At 50.9% G+C, this 7460-nt stretch overlaps 1 pseudogene across 1 annotated transcript; it reads right to left on the minus strand.

The window, feature by feature from the left end:
- Window positions 1-9: 9 nt before the first annotated feature.
- On the minus strand, window positions 10-4983 carry LOC309415127 (recQ-mediated genome instability protein 1-like; annotated as a pseudogene). Its single transcript has 2 exons — window positions 4810-4983; window positions 10-1036 (listed from the first exon to the last, which is right to left on the minus strand). The product of its transcript is annotated as a recQ-mediated genome instability protein 1-like (transcript).
- Window positions 4984-7460: the final 2477 nt, after the last annotated feature.

Consider the following 7460-nt stretch of genomic DNA (forward strand, 5'->3'; position numbering starts at 1 on the left):
TGTACTGTTTTAATCTCCAGCAGATACTGTTCTTTCAGAAGTCTTTTGCTTGCTGGTAGCTTTTACAGGTTTCTCATTTATATCATCTTTTTCATAAGTGCCATTTAAAGATGAATCACATGAACTTCTAGACATATGTAGAAGCCTCTCAGTAACTAAATCTATGTTTCTCTTCATGAACACTGACAGCACTTCTTACAGCTTTCTTTGGATCTCTTCTTCCAGAAGAAAGTGATCTTCCAAAGGAAAGTAATTTAAAAAGCCATCAACATTCCACAGGAAGTGAAATTTGTTCATTGGAATAAGGCAAAGGATTTCCAAATGCTTGTTACAAAACATTTTCATCATGTGCAGTGAGCAAACTTGAGGCTATACTAAAATTGTCACTACTATTGCAATATCTGCTTTCTGAAGGTGTTACATTATTTAAAGAAAATTCATTTTCATCAAGACTAGCTAAAAGATCTTCATTTGAAGGGCCTAGAATTTGTCCTAATTCATCTACAGGCCTTGGAACAATTTGTTCATGATCAGTTTCTCCAACAAGATTAAGGTTCTCGGCTTCCTCAATTAATCTAGCAAGGACTTTTTCCTGAGTATACTCCACTGTAAGAACCTCCACTTCATCCAATTCACCAAGAATTTCACATTTTCTGGTTTAAGAAGAACTCCAAGGCAACATGCAATATTCCCCTGTACAGTTTTTTTTCTTCCAGGAAGAAGACTACTATGGAGAACAGGGACTGGTTGATATTTCACACCCTGAATTTGATCTATCCCATCAGTTAGCTGCAGCATCAGCATTTGAGTACACTTAGCTTCCCAGGATTCCTGGGATGCTCAAGCGTTGACTGTTACTTCTTCATGTACAGTGTTTTTTCCTCTGAGCTTCTACAACTGTGAACATGCTGGTGGGTTAACATCAACCAGTGAATCAATCTGTATAGAGTAGAAACCAAACAACTCTCTTTTGGGAGCATCTAAAACGCAATTAGGCAAAATGGGATATTCCAAATCTCTTAGATCTGGTAAGAAGCTTGTGTTTCTTTTTTGCTAGTTGGTGGAGACATAGCTGTTATTTTGTCGATCACATCCATTGGGATCTGACGACGTCCATCTTTCCATTTTATTCCTAAAAACTGGATCTCCTGTACAGGCCCCTTGAACTTACTTTGTTTTATAGCAAAACCAGCTTTCAGAAGGATTTGAATTATTTTCTTCCCTTTCTCGAAAACTTCTTCTGATGTGTTGACCCATACGATGATGTCATCAATGTATTGCAGATGCTCTGGAGCTTCACCCTGTTCCAGTGCAGTCTGGATCAGCCCATGGCAAATGGTAGGGCTGTGTTTCCACCCCTGGGGCAGTCGATTCCAGGTGTATTGTACACCCCTCCAAGTGAAAGCAAACTGTGGCCTGCACTCTGCCGCCAAAGGGATTGAGAAAAACACGTTAGCCATATCAGTGGTGGCGTACCACTTGGCTGCCTTTGACTCCAGTTCATATTGAAGTTCTAGCATGTCCGGCACAGCAGCACTCAGTGGCGGCATGACTTCATTCAGGCCACGATAGTCTACTGTCAGTCTCCACTCGCCATTAGACTTTCCCACTGGACATATGGGGCTGTTAAAGGGTGAGCGAGTCTTGCTGTGATCACTCCTTGGCTCTCCAGCTGACGAATCAGCTCATGGATGGGGATCAGGGAGTCTCTGTTGGTGCGATATTGCCGCCGGTGCACTGTTGTGGTAGCGATCGGCACCTGTTGTTCTTTGACCCTCAGCAACCCCACCACAGAAGGGTCCTCTGAGAGACCAGGCAAGGTGGACAGCTGTTTCATTTCTTCCATCTCCAAGGCAGCTATACCAAAAGCCCACCGGTACCCTTTTGGGTCCTTGAAATACCCTCTCCTGAGGTAGTCTATGCCCAGGATGCACGGAGCCTCTGGGCTAGTCACAATGGGGTGCTTCTGCCACTCATTCCCAGTTAGGCTCACTTCGGCCTCCAGTACAGTCAGCTGTTGGGATCCCCTTGTCACTCCAGAAATACAGATGGGTTCTGCCCCTATATGCCTTGATGGCATTAGGGTACACTGTGCACCAGTGTCCACTAGAGCCTTATATTCCTGTGGGTCTGATGTGCCAGGCCATCTAATCCACACAGTCCAATAAACTCCGTTGTCCCCCTCCTCCGCCTGGCTGGAGGCAGGGCCCCTCTAGTCCTGGTCATAGTACTCGTTACCCACTTCTTGTGATTATGAATCAGAAGTCCCTTCAAGATGATCAGAGGTGAGATCACCTCTTCTATTCTTTCTGGGAAACTGCCCACTGGAAAGTGAAGCGACGATTTTTCTGGAGAAACCTGAACTCCCATTTGTAATTGTTTTTCCTTGCAGCTCACGTACTCATGCCTCTAAGGTCAAGGTAGGTTTTCCATCCCACCTCCTAATGTCCTCTCCGTAGTCACGCAAGTGAAACCACAGGGTGGCTCGTGGTGTGTATCCTCTATATCTTCTCTCTTGAGCAGAAGAGCGCTTACTCCTAATGGCTGAGACACTGGTCCGTACGGGTGGAGGGTAGGGCATATCCTCTTTGAATTGCCGGAACTCCCGGGACAGTTTCTCTACAGCAGAGACGCAGGCCCATAGGGAGGAAGAGAGACTTTCTTCGTATTGCCGGAGTTGGCCAGCCAATTCATCCACCGTTGGTCTCTCTCCCTCTTTCCAGGCCATTACTGCTAATGAGTTGGCATATGACGATGGTGCACTCCATACAAACTTCCGCCACATAGGTCGCGTGCAATTGACTTCATCTGGATCTTTGGATCATTGTCCATTGTCCAAGTCACCATAAATCACTTCCAGCACAGCTAGCTCCCTCAGGTACTGGATACCTTTCTCCATGGTGGTCCACTTGCCTGGGTGACATAGAACATCTTCCTTGAAGGGATACCTTTCCTTCACACCCGACAGGAGTCGTCTCCAGAGGCTGGGGACTCGTGCACCTTTTCCAATAGCTTTGTCAATGCCCCCTTCCCTAGAAAGGGATCCCAGCTGCTTGGCTTCCCTACCCTCTAATTCCAGGCTACTGGCCCCATTATCCCAGCATCGGAGCAGCCAGGTGACAATGTGCTCACCTGGACGACGGCTGAAATCCTTTCGCATATCTCACAGTTCTCTCAGGGATAGAGATCGGGTAGTTACCATCTCTTTTAGGAGTTCTTCCTCTTCCTCCTCTTCAAACGATGACTCGCTCTCTTCCCTCTTCGGTCCTCGTGATGGCCCTGCTTCAGAGCACTCTGCCTCCTCACTCTCTTCCTCTGCCTCCTTCTTAGAAGAATCTTCCTCGTCCCTTACTAAACGAGCTGACTTCCGCTTCCAAGGTTTCTTCTTTTGTATAGGGGCAACTGATACCGGGATGGGCTGGTTCTCTGGTTCAGCTGCAACAGTCTGAGTAGCTACACTGCCTGCCGCGGGGGTTGGAGTATTCACAGTGCCTGCCACAATGTCATCAGATCCAGAGAGCCTCTCTCCCCTTTGCATAGTGTTAAATAGAGCTCGGTAGGCATGCACCAGGCCCCAGCACATTGCAATGATTTGTGCCTACTTGGAACTGCCAGGCTGACAGCATAGTACTTCCAAATATTCTGCTAGTTTATCAGGATTCTGCACTTGTTTGGGAGTGAAGTTCCAAAACAGTGGAGGTGCCCACCGCCCTAGGCATTTGCCCATGCTGTTCCACACACCCTGCCGTTCATAATTATCCAGCCTTGGGGTAGATCTCCGGGTGATATTCTTAAATTGCTTGCTGACCTTAGACAAAACCGAAACAGTGTTCCCCAGAAGTAGCAATAGAGATATTTTAACTACCCAAGGGTGTTCAAAATACGGAAAAATTATTGTGATGAAGGAGGAAACATTATGATAGAGGGTAGCAAAGGTACCATTCTGCATTTCCGCCATAAAAAGCCTTTCAGAGGCAGAAGTATAATTGCTAATCGTCTCCACAAGATAGTAGCCAAAATACAGTAACGGCTTTAGTACAGAGCTCAGATGATACCACATTAAGCTCAAGGTCAGTGTTCTAAAAACAAGTCTCGCAGGCGAGACATTACTAATCATCGCAGAGTACAGCAGCCCGCAGAAACCAACACCAATCCTTAACATGTACGGCAAAGACGAGAGCATCATGCAAATCAAATAAACTGGTATTGTGACCTGCAACCGTTATTATCTCAAGCCTCGTGCCCCATGTTGGGCACCAAAAAAGGACTGTCGTGGTTTAGCCCCAGCCGGCAACTAAGCACCACGCAGCCGCTCACTCACTCCCCCTCCCACAGTGGGACGGGGGAGAGAATTAGGAAAAAAACCTCGTGGGTTGAGATAAACACAGTTTAATAGGACAGAAAGAGAGAAGGAAACAACAATGATAATACCAACAAAGGAATGTACAAGAACAAGTGATGCCCAATACAGCAATTGCTCACCACCCGGAGATCGATAGCCCATCCCCGAGCAGCGATTTCCACCCCCCGGCTAACTCCAGTTTATGTACTGGGCATGACGTCGTATGGTAGGGAATATCTCTTTGGCCAGCCTGGGTCAGCTGTCCCGGCTGTGTCTCCTCCCAGCTTCCCGTGCACCCCCAGCCTCCTTGCTAGCCGGCCAGCACAAGAAGCTGGACTGTCCTTGACTGCTTAGCAACAACCCAAAACATCAGCACATTATCAACAGTTTCTCATCCCAAATCCAAAACACAGTCTCACACTAGCTTCTGTGAAGAAAACCAGCTCTATCCTGGCTGAAACCAGGACAGAAGCCATTGCTCAAATATCTGTCTTTTAATCTTAGCTTGACTTAAGTTACTACTACCATTTTTTTTCACAGATACAATTAATACAGGCTTCCAGCCATATCAAAGGAACTTCAACATGCCATGTAGATGAAAGCCAAGTTTCCACTCTTGCTGCAATGTTAGATGCAGACATTTTAAGTTAAAAGAAAAAAGCTTTGGAACTGACAACAGAAGGCTAGCCTGAAATATCAATGTTATCTAGAGACCCAGTCCAGGGTTTGGCCGCAACAGTACCAAGTTTCAGTGGTCATTGTCTCAAGAACATCAGTGGCTAATAAGCTCTAGCTTCTTGTTAGTTTTGGAAGTAGCTATGCACATTTAAGTTGTAAAACTGCATTTGGAACCTGTTTATCCCCTTAAGGGGGATGACCAAGGAGCTCAACCTCCCTACAGAATTACACCAAAGAAAAATTACTGTAAGAATAGTTAGGAAACACAAGGCTTGTCTTCTAACATCATAACCTGCAGCTAAGAAAAAAAAATACCCTGCCTTAAAGTTCTCCCCAAAACTCCACCACTTAGAAGAAACTGTACAGTTACTTAAGGCAAATAACCCATTTGTTTACTCATCAACGGGTCTAATCCCGTGGGCGTCTTGTAAGGTAAGGACAAGCACATCACGCCATTTTCAATAAGTTTCTCATCTCGGCCGCGCAGTCCTTAGGTAGCCTGTCACCCGCTTGGCGCTACTACCCTGTGCCAAGACCTCCATGGGCGGTGAGGCCAGCTGCCACCCCGCATCCCTGCGGGAACCGACGAGCTGCAATGGACAGCGATGAACGCTGAGGTGAGATGGCCCGCCCCACCACAGAGTCATATCGGGGACGGGACACATACCTCCTTACTCCTCAAACAGGCTGACTGAGCCTAAACCTGAGCCCAAGCCCCTTCCCCCGCACCCTACTCTCAGCCGAGCCACCCCACACTTATCCGAGGCAGGGGCGGTGCCGAACGAGGGGGCAGAACCAGCAGGGCAACCCACCTCCCGTCACCCGAGTTGCGGGTGGAAAGGAAGAAGAGAATACACCTGCTCTCTATGCACAGCCCCCAAAAACCCCGCGCAACCCAACAGCCAATAGGAGGTGTGGCGCCACGCGTGCCTTTAAGCATCGCAACAACCCTGCCCCACCCCCTCGGGTGCTAGGGGACAAGCACAAGGCGGAGTTTTCGCAGACGCCATTTTTTCCCTGAAAAAACTGAGCTCGCTCCTCTCCTTTACCGCCTTCCATTGTCTCCACTGTTACTGCTCTTATCGTGGCTCCTGTCAGGCAGGTAAAACAAACAACTTAGGCACACTGCAACGGTGCAGGGTGAATCGCGCTCCTCTTCTCGTGACACCAGGCCTGTCTCGCCGTGGTCCACACGGAGGGTGGGGCGAACTAGAGGCCATCCCTGCCCTGACGGGCAGCTGCCTTACCCAACGGGGCCGCAGCGGGTCCCCACGGAGGGGAGGAGAGGAGGCGGCTGAGCCAGTCGCCTGGCTGTACTGGTGGATGTGTGTGTTAGTGTTGGGAGTTGTTCACCTTTCTCTCTCGTACGTGGTGGGTGCAGGTAAGCACGGCTCGCGCGCGCGCTGGGGGGTGGGCTAAGCCGGGCTGAGGGAAGTGGAGCTGTTGATCGCGCCCCTCTCGACGCTGCTGTGTGACACAGTAACGCGGGAGGCCTGAGTCGCCGCCGGGCCCCAGGATTTTCGTGGGCTCCCGCGGGGACAGCGCTCTTCCCCGCTGGCGGGGCGGCGGAGTTGGGTAGGACTGCTGCGTGGAGAAGGGGGCCGGGAGTCACTCCTCCTTAGCTAATGTAGAGTGGCTTGGCGCAACCTGCGGACCCAAGGGGCCCCATCTGTCCTGAGGGAAGAGTGAAAAGGGTGATCTGTGTCTGCCGGCAGCCGTCGCGCCTCGGCGACCTTAGTGCGGGAACGGCAGCCCAACCGGTGCGGCCCCCGGAGTGGCGATGCGGTGGAGACCGGCTGCAGTAGCAGGTGTGCGCTAAGGCCAGGGGAGTGGTCGCCGCCGCCTTTCTGCGCCTACCCTGAGTAACTGTGCATGGGGCGAGTTTTTGGGAATTATGGCGGGTGGAGAGGAAGAGGAGGGAGAGCGCTCTCGGCTGCGGCCTGTGCGGAAGCGGTCGTGCCAAACCGATTGGGGAGCACTCTGCAGTAGGGCCTGCTTTTAGGGGCGATCGCGGCTCTGTCGGCCCCGCTCGGGTGAGGGGCGCCGAGTGCCTCCTTTGTGTCTCCCTGGGCAGAGTGGGGGAAATCTTGCGGCCGCGTGGTGGTGGTTTTTCGGCTCCCGGCTCCGCCTAGCAGTGGGTAGGCGCCATTACAGCGGCCGCCATTTCTGCTGGTCCCCGCCACCGCGGAGGTGGGTCTCGGGTTGCGGGGGTTATGTAACGCTGGCTCCCCACGCCTCCGCCCAGGGAGTGAGCTGGGCTTCCGATCGCTCTGCGGCGCCGGGCGAGTGAGTGAGCTGGCTGTTGAAGCCGTGCGAAGGGTAAAGGTGAACATCAGCCCGAGCAGACCGTGGCGCGGCTTGCGCGTGGGCTGCGGAAGGGGAGGTGTCCGGGCGGGAAGGGCCGTTCGTCCCGGATGGAGCGGGGTAGAGACGCGCCGGC

This window comes from Phaethon aethereus (genome assembly GCF_964289735.1).
Source record: "Phaethon aethereus genome assembly, chromosome: W".
Classification (NCBI taxonomy): Eukaryota; Metazoa; Chordata; class Aves; order Phaethontiformes; family Phaethontidae; genus Phaethon; species Phaethon aethereus.